Source organism: Equus przewalskii, chromosome 19 (assembly GCF_037783145.1).
Source record: "Equus przewalskii isolate Varuska chromosome 19, EquPr2, whole genome shotgun sequence".
Lineage (NCBI taxonomy): Eukaryota > Metazoa > Chordata > Mammalia > Perissodactyla > Equidae > Equus > Equus przewalskii.
The window spans coordinates 5,996,332-6,011,950 of record NC_091849.1 but is presented as its reverse complement, the minus strand read 5'-3'; the positions used below and the strand labels follow the sequence as shown (position 1 = coordinate 6,011,950).

Genomic DNA, 15,619 nt, shown 5'->3' with positions numbered 1-15,619 from the left:
ATATGAGCCTCAAATCCTTGTCTCCTAACTTTAAAATTCCATGACCTTTCACTCTGTTCTAAGCCCCCCTAAAAAGAAATAAGACAGAGTCAAAAGAGGCACAAAAACAAAAATAAGCATCTCTTCAGTCATTGGTAAAATGTTTTAGTCCTATAAAATGAATATATAAATGCCATGTATTTGCTCTATAAGGAATTCTATGTACCTCTCACTCTATCATGACTTAAAAATAATATGCTGGAGGGGGCCGGCCCCGTGGCTGAGCGGTTAAGTTCACGAGCTCTGCTTCCACAGCCCAGGGTTTCACCGGTTTGAATCCCAGGCGCGGACATGGCACCACTCGTCGGGCCATGCTGAGGCGGCATCCCACATGACACAACTACAAGGACCCACAACTAAAATATACAACTATGTACTGGGGGGCTTTGGGAGAAAAAGGAAAAATAAAATCTTTAAAATAATAATAATAATAATAATAATATGCTTGATATAGTCAACATTACTGAAACCCGTAACGAATTTTTTTCCTTCTAATTTATTTACAAGGACATTTCGAAATGTCCGCTCTGGCCAAGACTCTTTTTAAAAGGCTATTCAGGTAAGTTTGTGCTGATTTTTTTCTAGATACATACCCACACAAAAGTCAAAAGGAGGTAAAAATCATCCTGCTGGCCTTAGACTGAGTGCCTCATTATCCTAAAAAAAGTGCTCACTATGTTGTTTGTTGATGATAAAAGTGAAGATAAGGAGTGGTTTCTCCCACTGTTCAGTATGGGCTAATTCACTTCATCATATTTTCCTTCTTTCTTTGGTTATTCCAAATTATGCAAACGTACAGTATTTTAAGCTACTTCGACTAATTAAAGATCACAGGACATAAAAAATTATCATGGCACTCTAAATGACATTTTACTTATAGCTATTATATAAGTTCACATTTATAGAAAAAGATAAACAATTACAAATAATAAACCCAAACGAAGAGAAGAAAAAATCTGAGTGGAGCCTGCCCTTTCTTATGTCCTTGGATATTGGTAGCTGTATGAATTACCTAATACTATGAGAGCCCTTTTTCTCCTACTTTCTGGTCCTCTATTTACATAGTGCATAAATGTGGACTATTAGAAAAAAGATTTCTGGCTTGACATTGTTACTGTCATGAGTAACTGCAGCACCACACAAATCTCTACTCAGGAATAAACAACTCATTTGCCCAGAGATGCCCCTCAGGTTTCAGCCCTTCTGGAGAATAGCCTCGCCTAAAGAAAGCTGCCTTGCCCAGAGTCACACATCCTTCCAGGGGCAGCCTGCACCCATCATTGCGGGGTATAATTCGGGACAAGCCTGGCTGACGGGCCCCCAAACAGCTGGCTGAGATCTTCACTGGGACTACGTCAAAGCTCAACTTCTTCCTCTGCCCAATCCTGCTTCTTTCCAGTCCCTCACAGGTGCTGATGCCACGATCAGCAACACACATAATTAATAAGTGTCCTGTGTGCTAATCTTCCATCTCAAAATTTAATTCCTGGCAAACTCAACCTGAGAAAGATGTGACAGAACTGGATCCTCTACTCTTCCTCCTAAAATACAAGTACAATATACTCAACTTTACTGTGATACTACCCTGACACTCTTTTTCCTACTAATTGGAACAAGTATTTTTTTATACGGTAAAATTACGTAACATAAAATGTATCATTTTTAAGTGTATAGTTTAGTGGCATTTAGCATATTCACAATGCTGTGCAACCATCACCACCATCCAACTCTGGTCCTTTTCTGTCATCCCAAACTGAAACTCTGTAAAAACAACTATTTTTAAAGCAAAATTATATAGTGAAGCTTCAACACTTCTAACACTGAAATCCTAGGTGAGTAAGGTTTAAGTTCATTTTCTTCAAGTGTCAAAAGCAACGTACTTAGTCCTATGTTCTGAGTAGGACAGAAAAGTTTTCCTGAAAAAGTGACAATGGAACTAAATGAGGGGGAAAAGCAGTTCTAGAGTACCCTAAGGGGTACACTTTAAATAGATATTGGATCCCTTTTTACAGCCTCTTTTGTGGCAAATTTTATCCTTATTTACTAAGCCAGAGCTTATTCTGACCAAAAAGCAACGTTCCATGCCATCCAACAGAACTTTCTGCAATGATGGAAATGTCCTGTACCTGCACTGTCAAATACTGTGGCCACATGTGGCTACTGAGTATTTGAAATGTGGTCAGTGCAACTGAGGGACTTAATTTTAATTTTATTTAATTTTATTAATTTTAATTAAAATTGCCACATGTGACTAGTACTACCATATTGGACAGGGCAGATCTAGATGCTCACATAAGAATAATGGGAATTCTGTACCTGAAAAAATCAAAACTGATTCCTGAGATTGTATCTCAACATACAAACTGGCTTCTAACATTTTGTGTGGATTTCAGCTTTTATAGAAATAGACAGAGATATTCCACCCTTAGCAGAATAAGAAAATTTGAGAAAACCAGAAAGGACCAGAGACATCATTTAGTTCAAAGCTCACATTTTATAGATAAGGAAACCAAGTCACAGATTAGCTGTATTCCTAAAGATGTACAGCCAATCAATCACAGTCAGAGGTGATAACAGAACTCAGCAGCCTGATTCCCAGGTAAATGTTCTTTCTATTTCAAGTTAAGTCAAGTCAAGATCTCGCTTATATGTGAAATCTAAAAAGGTCAAACACACAGACGCAGAGAGTTAAAATGTGGTTACTAGTGGTCCTTAAGGAGGTAGGGGAAATGGGGGGATGCTGGTCAAGGGGCACAAAGTTGCAGTCATATAGGGTGAATAAGCCTAGAGATCTAATGTACAGGAATGATGACTATAGTTAACAATACAGTATTAAATACTGGAAATATGCTACGAGAGTAGATTTCAGGTACTCTCATCACACATATAAAAATGGTAACTATGTGAAAAGAAATATTAATCAACTGTAGAAATCATTTCACTATGAATCTATGTGTCAAATCATCATACTGCATACATTAAATATATGATTTTTATTTTAAAAATTAAATTGATAAACAGATGAAAATAAAGAGGTATCGGAGGCATTCTGTTAAAGGGTCATGGATTACACCTGGATTCGTTCAGTTGTTCAAAAGGCCATAGTGAGAATACTATAAACTTGCTTCACCACATAAACCTAGCACAGTGACTAGAAGTGGCAGAACACTGAATAAATGTTTGCTGGTAGAATGAAGGCGTTAGAATCTAACAGTTTACACAGTCTTTCCTTTCAGCCTCTCTCAGTCCTGTGTGTACAGCAGAACATGAACTCTACTGGAGTGGTAATTTCTCTAAAGCACAATTAGCTGACGGGACAGGCCTATGACAAGCAAACATTACTCACATGTGGTCACAACCACACAAAGGAGATCAAGCACATTCCATCAACCTCCAGATGCAGTACTTAATCAGTTTCCACCAAGAAAAATGAAGCGTGTCTCAGAAAACAGAGTTTACACATTTTACTCTACTAAATAACAGTGGGGAAATGGCTAACTTCCATTAACTTTTACTCATAAAAGGGCAAGGCAAGAGGATGTTTTTGTTGTTGCTGAGTAGCATGAATACAAAGAAACGTCTTTAAGAAGGCGGTTAGTTCCCTAGGTTGCTGATGGGAGTGTTACTGGTACAACCTTCCTAGAAAGCAATTCAGAACTGCCAAGAGACAAAACTTCAGACCATTTGATAGGGTGATTACCCTTCTAGGAATTTATCACAAGGAAATAATGTAAATGAAGACAGAACTTAAACACGAAGAAGTTCCATTACAGTATTATTTACAACAGAAAAACATTACAAACGACATAAACATCTCCCAACAAGGGAATGATTAAGCAAACTGCCGTAGAACCACACAATAAAATATTACGCAGTCATAAAGCATAACGGTAGCAGAGTTTTAATGATATAACTATATACTTATAAAGTGATAAATAGGATATAAAATTGTATGTATGATATGATCTTAATGATGTAAGTATATACCTACCTATAAATACATGCATATTTTATTTAGAAACCCTGGAAGAACCATGCAAGATTTAATAGCTATTATCCCTGGTCCTTATTTTCTACTTTTATATTTCTAAGTTTTCTAAATAGACATTATATTGTTAATTAAATTTTGATTTTGAAATAACTGATTTATTATTACAAGAAAAAGTTATTTAAAAATATCTGTCAAGTTGAGCTCTAGCCATTTTAATGGCCTGTATTAAACCCACTTATATCAAGAATACATGCCAGTATAAACATAACATTGCCATAGACAGTTTAATTAACTGCATTCAGTGACGAGCTAAGCAATTATTTTTTGATAACAATGCAGGTGGAATGCTTGGCATACAAAAAAACTTCTTTGCCTTTCCAATTTTCTTTCCCTAGCTATAAATCAACTGCCAAAGCACAATGCCAATCACTCACTGCTGTTTTCCCGAGACATTCATACTTTCTCAGAAATTGATAATACTGGATCCTATACCAAATAAATGTTTCTCACTTATACCCCATTAAAGAAGTCTTTAATACAGATTAAAGCGAAAATGTTACATTGTACTTTAGTAAGAAAAAAATATTTCTTATGTCTAAGGAAAATATTCACTGAAACTTAGTTCAAACAAAGCTAACAGCTATGCTATATACGCAGCTCATTACAGGGGGCTGCCAGAGGATGCTCTCACCAGCCTCAATCTGGACATCTAACAAGAGGCTAGCCTGCTACACAACCTGTAAAAAGGCTGGTTCCAGTCTCGCGTCTCTTTAACATGGGCTTCTGTCCAAGCAGGCTCTCTTCCGCTGAGTCACCCCTTCCTCACTATTACCACTGCACACTCACTGTTCAGGCCAGAATTAACTGATGGCACATTCTTCACTGGAGTGTTTACAGAGATTTTTCACTTGCTCTGATGTGTGTTTTCCAACACCACCAAGCAATTCTCCTATTCCCTGCAGACACCAGCTGGGTGTCCTACAATTTAACTCAATTCTGACATTACCTACCTGGAGAAAGCTTAGATTCCACCGGTTAAGGGCTCAGTCCCACCAGACTGCCCTCTCTCCCCACTTCAGATGTCAACAGAATGTCCAGGTGATCTACAGGCTATAAATCAGAAGTTCCCTCCTCGGGTTCAACTGATTTGCTAGAATAGCTCACAGACCTCGGGAAAACATTTTACTTACTATATTACTGGTTTATAATAAAAAGATATAACTCAGGAACAACTAGATAGAAGAGATGCATAGAGCAAGGTATGGGGAAGGAGCAGAGAACTTCCATGCCCTCTCTGGGCACACTACCCTCCCAGCACCTCCAAGTGTTCATCAACCCTGAAACTCTCTGAACCATGTCCTTTTGGGTTTTTACGGAGGCTTCATTACAGAGGCATGATTGATAAAATTACTGGCCATTCGTAACTGAATTCAATTTCCAACCTTTCTCTCCTGCCCCCAAAGTTCTGGGTGGTTCCCCTGGCAACCAGTCCCCATCCCCAAGTTATCTAGGGGCTTGCCACAAATCATCTTATTAACATAAACTCAGCTATGGTAGAAAAGGGCTTGTTATACAAATAACAAAAGATATCTATTTTGCTTATGGCTCTGGAGTTATTTGGGGAACAAGGAACAAAACTGAACATTATAACAAAAGATCTCCCTATGGCTCTTATATGAGAAATTACAAGGGTTTCAGGAGCTTTGTGCTAGGAACAATGGATGAATACCAAATGTATATTTCTTATTATAAATCACATTATCACATCTGCATTCATGTCACCATCATCATCACTACTCTCCTCATGTCTTTCTGAATTTAATACCATGCCAGCAATTTCCCTATCATTCAAGGAATACACAAAAGGTACAACATTACCAAATTCAGCATTTATTCAACTTATTTACCAATCTGGCTGATCAACTTCTGGCATAAGAAGTGTGACATAATCTTTTCATTAGTGATATGCAGTCCCTCAATGTCTTCTTTGCAGGTTCACTTTCAAACATCATTGTAATCCAAGGTCAGTGCCAAGCACTTGTTAGTGTTTATCAACCTCATTTGAAGCATTAGCAACTGTAATAAACAGCATATTTAAGGCTGAGTTCTTTCAGAAGATTTTGGAACCTGAGGAATCTATTAACTACAGCAAGCATGCAGTTTGCTCTATTTTTTAATATGTGTATACTTGTTCTTCAGGGAGCATAAAATTCCTTGGTCATCAGGCTCAATTACAGATGTCATTGGTTGGGCAAAAGTCAAAAACATTATTTTTCACAAGAAGTTGAAAAGTAAGGCTGTGTGGAAGAGTTGTATAGGAAAAAAATCTCACTTTTCTTCCACTCCAGCTTATCATTAGTGAGCTAGTATTGTTCGTACATAGAGTATTGAACTAGTCAGAAAATATTTCTCTGGTCACCTCTGCTTTCTTATATAAATAATGCCTAACTAAATTGCATATACCTTACAAACACATTTAAGTAGGGTTCCCCCCATTGTCTACCAACTTTATCTTCAGTGTGCTTGCAGGACTGGCATATCCAAGAAGAAACTGCCCAATGGTTAGCATCCTTAAAACCAGGTGATGTCTTCTCATTGGTCATCCTTATTGTTTTCTAGAAACCTAATCCCAGTACAATGCTATTTCATCTACACTGAAAGTCTATTGAGGACTAGGGTTTTCAATGAATATCACCTTAGCAAATTCGTCAATGTGATTTTCAAACTAGCTTTTGATGAACAAAGCTTTTCATGATAGGCTTTCAGATACTGTACACCATGAAGCTTTTTAAATTTCTGCAGCCAGTCTCCGAATATTTATACTTACCTTTGATGGTCATTTTTTTGTGGTATATTCTAAGTTATTTCATAAACAATAAACCAGTCAGCGGCACACTTTCAGTTCTTCACTGTCCAATCCAATCTATTAATGCATAGTCATATCTGCACTTCTTTTGGCTATGTAACATTTCCCTATTTGTTACTAGTACTTGGTCATCACTATCCCTGTAAAAATTCCACAACTTGTCTTTCTGTTTCTCTAGGTTGTACATGGTGGGGCTCCCACATATATAACATACTTCACAAACATAACATAATCAGGTTTATAATAATTCTATTTTATGTGTTATTGATAATAATAGATGCTTTCAGGTCTTTTGACAGTTACCCATAGGGCTGTCTCTAACTCTTTTTTTACATTTCCTAAGTGCAATTAAGTTCAAAGTCACACACAAAAAACCAACAAAGTATCAGGAAACAACAGAGATCAGCATAACCAGTACCAGCAGTGAAATAATTCACATATAAAACCAAGATTTTACTGACCAATGAGTTTTGCCACCACATTTATGAAAAGGATTTCAGTTTTCAGAGCTTTTTCAGATTTTGGAATTGCAAACAAGAGATTGTGGGCCCAGACTTCCCTTGGTCCTAATCCTACCATTTCAGTTGAGCGGCTCGCCCCTAATCTGGTCCCTTCTCTTAGCTTTTCCACTTTCACCTCCATCCCACACTGTACATTCAATGAGGTCCCTCTAAAACATAGACGTAACTATGTCACTTCTCTGCTGTCAAACCCTTAACAGTCCACAATATTAAGTGTAGATTAATTTACAGCCCAATCCCAAACTACCTTTCCTGCCTCCTCTTAACTTCCTTCCCAGGACACACACCATGTTTCAGTTCTCAGGAACCTATGTCTTGGGGAATGATCCCAGGATTTTGGGTCCTTCCATTAATAGCATTTCTTTAAGTCTGATATGTTAACATAGGTACATTAATAGATGTATTAAAATTTTAATTACAAGAAAAACAGTAATTGCATTCAATTAAAGTGGTTTCATTTCACTTATCTCATAGGTGACATTGATGAGGGGGGAAATTTAACTTAATACATTGGAGAACTAAAATATGTTATGTTAGTAGAAGTCTGTTCTGGATTCAGCAAAATCTATAATCAGTACATTTATACATTTTAGAGAAACTGAGAAGATTAGGTTACAGAACATTTACATTACCTAAACTGAAGGAGTCAGAAAAACAAAGAACACAGTTGAAACTTGGTCAAATAGGACAAAGTCTTACAAATTAAACTCAACAAGCCCAGGTCCTGGTCCTGGTTACCCCAGCCAGAGCTCTTTCCTCCTAAGAGTGAGACTAGAATGAAAAAGGCCACATGCAAATGAAGTCAGTCATGAAGAGAAGGCCACATGTTATCTAGAGATGGGTCCACCTCAGAGAATAACTAGGGCGGTTATTCTGGGACAGTTTTTGTGTAATACACAAAGGATAATGTCACCAAGAGTCCAGTGTGGATGTGCAGAAGGGAGAAGATACTGTTTCTACAAACTGTGGAACTAACTGGGCACCAGGAAACCTTACCTCCTGCTGGCTTGGTTGAAATTAATATAAATAATCTAGATATTTCAAATAGAAATATCCAGATCTTTCATGCCAAATTAACCTACTTGTAATTATCTGTGGACATGTACATCTCTCCCACTAGAAAATAACCAACATAGGGTCAAATGGACACTGTGTTTTAAAATCACTAACCTGCAGTAATATGAACTGCCTGGGAGAACATTTTAACACACAGTTGGACTAAGAGCATTCCACACTCTTTCCTTGAGTTTTGTCCATTTAGAAACAATTATTATTTTTCACAGCATCTGGTGTCCCTAATCTCTAGAAATGACTGTAGGCACTGATAACAACAACCTTACTTTTCTACCTTGGGCACTTTAACAGCATTGAAGAGAATAAAGTGAATACTCTTTTCTCTAAGGATTCATGCAACGTGTTTTTTGGATTGATTCTGGAGCATATAAGGAACAAAATGGAAGCCCCCAAGGCAGGAAGCTGTAGCTCCAGCACATAAGAGTGTCTACATTCAGAAACATCAGCAGCCCCTTACCATTCATAAATGCTCTTACCTTGCATGGGTACATATAAGTGATTTTTACCTCAAATGACTATTTATTTATCCCTCATTGGTTTCAACAATGTGTTTAAGGTATGGCTTAAATCTACCAGCAAGAAATTGGCACTGGATTTTGCTGCCTGGGGCACATGGCTTCCATGGGTTGGCACAGGCCCAGTTGCAGTATTAAAGCGTATGCCATTTGTCAAGACAATTATGCAAGAACCTGGCAGCTGCACATGGAGGGCAGCCCGATGAGAGACAGCGCCAGGGCATACAGATCAGAGAGCCCGAGGAATCCCTTGACACTTCAGTCTTCTTTTGTAATAGTTACTTTTTGTGTAGATAATGTCTTTTATTTAAATTAAGTCTAAGGGGGGGAAAAGGAGCAGGGAAAGCAATTCTAAACACAACCATTATCTGAATCTACAATGCCATATTCCCATTCAGAAGAGATGTCTTTTCATCACTATACTTCAGTTGAGAAATGACTATCAATACCATTCTCTGCTAATAAATGCCATATTTTCAAGAATGGGAGATTTGAAAATGTCTGTCACACTGGGATCTTCTTAATTATTCAAGAATAAAGGAGTACTCAAGAGAAAACTATCTTATGATGGACACAAAAATAAATGGAAAAATACAATTTTTAAAGGCTTTTTAAAACAAAATCATCTACTCAGTTCCAAGAGAAATCAGTTCTGCTGCCCTAAGTCAAAAGGTTAAAATCTGCAATTAAACAAATGCATGAGGGAATGACTGCAGACCAAAGACCCTGCAAAATTAATTTGAAGACTGATTAATAAGTGTCTAAAGATATCACCATATTTGGAATTGCAGGTGGACTCCCAACCACTCTGTCACTATTTTTCACTTAAGAAAAGTATCATCAGTTAAAATTAAGTTCATGTTACCCATATCTTAGTATGAATGACTATTTTCCTAAGTATGCCAGGGAAACAAATCCTTTCAAAGCATGTAAAAATTAGACACACACACTATAAAACAAAGGTACCAAACTCATCCTTTATGCTCTGCAGCATCTCATCAAAGTCAAGTGAAACATCAAAACTGCTAGCTAATCTTCACTTACATCAACTGACTAGTTATCAGTTTTTTTTTTAATGAAAGTATTTATTGTAGTTCTACATATTCTATAGAGAATGACAACATAGTTAATTATCCACGAAATTCAGCATTTAAAATAAGTGTATAATAATCATACTAATGTACAGGTACCTAACAGTCTCAGAAAATATTCAGCTAGTGAAAAAAAATAAAGTTCTCACCCAGAAATAATTTAGCAAGCAGAATGGCTATGGCAAGTAAAATTAAAACTTGTTTTAAATCAACTCACTAAACTGCATATTAAAAACTATTTTAGGCAATTAGAAATATTACTGTTACATACAAGAAATAGCCTCCAGGTTAAAAATTATTTTCTCCTAAACATTCTAAATAAACTGATTTTATCTAAGAGTCTCCAAATAAAGTTGCTGCATATAAAATCCTGGAGTCTTGGCTCTAGTGGAGGAAAGAGTAAATGATAACACACAAAGAATTTGCCAGTCTTTAGTTCCACAATTAATAAGTAGAGGTTAACAGCCTGAAATAGTTCTCTATCTACAAATGGTGATGTAATATCACCTCCTCTCTAAAGCCTTTCCTTATTCTTCTTTTTATTGTTTATTTCATTTAATCCTCATGACAACACTATGAAAGACAATCTGTCCAGTCATGCCTACTGACAAAGTACTGAATGGCAGCATCAGGATTCAAGCCTCTTGCCTCTGCCATTTCTATTGCTTGCCCTCTCCTGATAATTACTGGCCTACCTTGCTTTTTCAATAGGTACAGTCCTGAGAAGTTCCTTGTGAATTTTCTTTTCAAATTGAAACACACCATCCCATTGACGTGATTCATGAGTTCAGAGATGTTTTATCTCTATGAAACCATGTCTTATCCTCCCAATTCTCCTCACATAGAACTGACCCCTCTCTTCTTTCTTACCAACTGCTTCCTATACACACTACACTCACGCACATAAAACACTCACTGCACTCAACAGTTAGGATGCTAGTCCATCTACCAAATCTTAAACTACTTGAGGACAGGGACAATGGTTTTGTCCTGAAAAGGAATGTTTTTCCCAGTCAAAAGGAGTAACCCCACTACAAACATCTATGTTATATATTTTCTCATCACTGTTTCGCTGAGAAAAGACATCATTCATCAACTCATAATGACATTTCCATTGCTTCATCCTCTCCCCATAGCAGATGTAATGATACAGTAGATTGAAAACCAAAGCATAGCACTCAAGTTCATTAAGCAAGTCATTTACAACGATAGAAATCAAACAACAGTCTTCAATTCTTAATTCAGAGGAGGTTGTTAAGTGCATGCTAAAGCATATTCTGAACTTAGTGGCAAGATGGCAGAAGAATGAAACTTAGGCCCACATATCAGGGTTCTATCAGCCCAATCAGTCCTGATCATACTGTTCTCTCTACTAAAATTCTCCCATAAAAAAGACAGTTCTGCATTTCCCTAAGCTTTGTAAGCTGTGAGGATTAGCTAGTACGTGAAAACACTTAATTGAAATTGCAAAATATTTAGGAAATGAAAATAATACACAGTCAATTCTCATTATTCATGGCAGTTATGATCTATAACATCTTTGCGAACACTGAATTAGTGAACACTAACCATTGCTCCTAAAGGAAATACAGAGTTAATTTGCTGAGAACCGCTGGTCATTTTTGTCAACTAATGAACACACAGTCTTATTTTATGCACATTTCTGTTTAAAGACACTCTATTTAATACATACTTTTGATTCATTAACATTGAACTCACAACCAACAGCAGTGTAACTCAAGCCTGAAGGAAGTTTATCTAACACATATTTTCTCCATAAGGCACATCACAGCCTTCTTGCACTTAGAAACACTAGACAGCACTTCAGCAGTACTACTGGGGACTATTTTAAACAGGAAAATGATCAACAGAAAGCACAAAAATGCGAAAAACATGGCACTAAATACCAAAAGGGACACTTGTTTACAGTCTGAGCTGAAACAAGAAAGCAGAGGGTCCCTTGTTCAACCTCAGATGAGACTCAAATTTTTTGATGCTCTGCACATGTCCTTAAATGATCTCGAAAACCCCAAGAGTGTATTATGAGGTTATAAACAAATTTTAGCAATTAGGTGAATTCATAAATACAGAATCCGTGAATAAGGATTGTGTCTATGTCAAGAAACTGATAACAGTAGATGGCTCCAAGAAAGGGAATTGAATGGCTGGGAGACAAAGGTGGGAGAAAAACTTATTTTTTTACCATATAACTTTTTGAATTTTGGTGTGCATGCGTGTGTGTGTGTGTGTGTGTGTGTGTGTGTGTGTGTGTATGTGTGTGTGTGAGAGAGAGAGAGACAGAGAGAGAGAGAGAGAGACAGAGAGGGAGGGAGGGAGGGAAGGAGAGAGGGAGGGAGACAGAAAATTTCACGACTCATGCTCAGAGAAAATAGCATTAAACGTATTCATAATCTAAAAAAAGTAAAATTAAGCTTTAAGTTCAAGTAGTAAAAAGACAACAAAATATTAAGAACAAGAAAGAATGAAAGCAGACACAAATAAATTCAAAAATGGAAAACTACAAATATTTGGAGTTTCTCTACATTGAGGAAACTGAGAGCAGACTCTCATAGGAGAGAATGGAAAGGGAATTATTTAAAAGCAAAAGAATTTCATGACCTTAGGCTTTCAATTCCCACTAAAGGAATACAAGATGAAGAATTTTAGAAATAATCATGTAGTAAGGAACAAGCTTTACATTTAAGTTAATTTTTCCAGGAAATTTAAACATGTTATTTTAAACAACACAAAATAATTTAGTATAGGATGGTGGTTCTTGAAGTGTGGTCCCAGAACCAGCAACATCAACATCAATGTCAACTGAGAAGCTGTTAGAAATAGACTCTCAGGCCCCATTCTAGACCCAAGAAATAGGGATTCTAGGGCAGGGCCAGAAGTCTGTGCCTGAACAAGCCTTCAAGGTGATTCCGATGCCAGTAAAAGCTGGTATAGAAATACTGTGAAATGTTACTATACTATTAAACAGAGGCTATAAACAAAATTTAAACTTTTCTCAATGACGACAGTCATCCTTTAGGAAAAGATGTTGCTATTCTGTGCAATCATACGTTTTAGTGTTTTGAATTTTGTTGTCTCTTTCTTTGATTTCAGTTGGCCATCAGTCCTTCACCACCACCCTAATAGTACTGATGCTCTGCCATGCTCTCTGAGTTTGCAGCAAAATAACTAAGCTCATTAGAATTGAATACTAAGTATCAACAAGGCTGGGTACAGAGGTTTAAAACGGCCATTTTTTCTTCTTAGAGGCTTTTAATTCCCAGACCTGAGCTGTGCGCCATTTGGGTAGAAAATTAATCTCTGGATAATATGGAGATGTTAACATATTGAAATTTGGAAAATATTTTATCACTTAGACTAGAATACATATGTATGACTGTTGTTATAAGAATTCACTTAGGGGCCAGCCCCGTGGCCGAGTGGTTAAGTTCGCGCACTCCGCTTCAGTGGCCCAGGGTTTCAATGGTTTGAATCCGGGGCACAGACATGGCACCGATCATCAAGCCATGCTGAGGCGGCATCCCACATGCCATAACTGGAAGGACCCACAACTAAAAATACACAGCTATGTACCGGGGGACTTTGGGGAGAAAAAGGAAAAAAAAGAATTCACTTAAAAAAAAATACAAAGCTGCAAAGAGGAAGAGCTCAAAAGCCTGGTTTCTTCTGCTGCTTTGGACTTCATTCTTTCAGACTTTCCAACATTAGAAAGGATGGCTCTCTCAGAGGCCAGCTAAGAAAGCGTTTACATTTCAAAAGAAATGTAAGATTTAAAGTCAAAGGGAACCTGAACATGAGCTAGACCAACCATGACGCATAAGAGATGAGAATACTAGGGCCCAGAGACTCCTTCTCTGCAGACACCAGGCCAACTATAGACCAGGCCGTCTATTCTCCTTTACTCATCATCTAGTGCTCCTTCCATGATCCCACCTGTACCTTCCTTCACCCAAAGAAAGCAGAAGCACCAACACAGTGGCAAGCAAATACTTGAGCAGATTGGGCATTACATACATTAATTACTGTAGATTTTAAAAATCAATTCTAATCTTCTGAAAAACACCTTTTTTTTAAGGCTCCCTCCCAAAAATCAAACTTACCTTCAAAGAACATCATGGTAGTCAATGAGCCACCATGAAAATGGAAAAAAACAAAAACTGTTTTCAAATTTTTATTGCTAGAGATTTAGTCTGTTAGACTAAATGCTGTCCTTGTCTTTTTTATAAAGATTGCAAAAGTGTACTGCCTCTAAATGACTGAATAAGGCAAAACAAGAAAAAGTGAGTATTCCCACCTGGAAACAGGTGAAGTGCCCAACTTTAAGGGGCTTGTGAAATAAATATGGTATAATGAAGTGAGAGAAGACAGCAATCAAGAATAATTTTTGACAGTGGGCAATGGTCATGAAATAGACAAAGCAGCTAAAAAATTATATATTTACATGATACTACCTTTATTTTGTATATATTTATGTGTATCTTATCCTAGAAAAACTACTGGAAGAGCATATAAAGAAATGAGCAGCAGTTTAGGGCTATGGCATTCCAACTGATTTCCCCTACCCTGCTTTCATGCACTGAGCTTCTGCAATGGGGGAAGAGGAGAAGTGTAGTTGGCTGTGCAGGATTGGTTAATCTCTGTCAATACTCTGTCAAGGTACTTCTGAAAATCTTCCATAAGCTATTACAAGGAATATATCAGAAACATATTTTTTGGAGATGTTCATTTTTCTGGATTTGCTAAATTTCAGATCCACCAAACAGTAGCTGTTTCATAGTACTGTGAAAAAATATGCTATTGCAATCTAAAAAAACTAATTTTATATCCCCCTATCCAGTTCTTTTATTTGGTCATTAGTTTACTGCCCTCATAAAAACTAAAGCATGTATTTACAGGTGACTCCAATAGGATACACTGGAGTATATGAGGAAGCCATTTGGTGTAAACCTAATTCGGCCTGACCTTGTCTTTCCCAAAGGGCCTGACCGAGGCCTTTGAGCTTGCATTGTATATCTGCTTTAGACATTCCCTATGGCAAGAACAAAGGCCCTTGAGATAAAGGTGCAACTTCCCTCCCCCTCCCAACGTTGGCATTTCCTTAAGGATTAAGCATGTTTCCTTAGGCTAGGAACTGATTGCTGCACTCACCAGTGACCACCCAGCTTGAGACAATAGACTTGCTTCCCGCTGCACCCGCCAAGATAACAGACCCACTACCTGCTGTGTCCATCAAGCGCTGTGCTGACAGGGCAATCTTGTGACTATTGTGGGAGGGACATTTCAATCATATGTGAAACATACTGTTTGGGGGTATATAACCACTGTATACCTCACTTCTTCGGTGGCCTTTCTTCCTTCGGGAAGAAAGTCCCCAGGCCATGGTCCTCAGATTTTAGCTCAGAATAAACTCTCTCAAATTTTCATTTATAGATTGGCTATGGATTATTTTCGTTGACATAGGGGAGGAAAAAGTTTTCCTCAATCCTGTTAGAGTCCCTGGCTGG

The 15,619-nt window shown here is 37.5% G+C and overlaps 1 protein-coding gene across 50 annotated transcripts in view; it reads right to left on the bottom strand.

The window, feature by feature from the left end:
* The window catches only part of FARS2 (phenylalanyl-tRNA synthetase 2, mitochondrial), a 466,357-nt gene that overhangs the window by 375,482 nt on the left and 75,256 nt on the right, over nt 1-15,619 (bottom strand). The gene's annotated exons all lie outside the window — the stretch shown is intronic.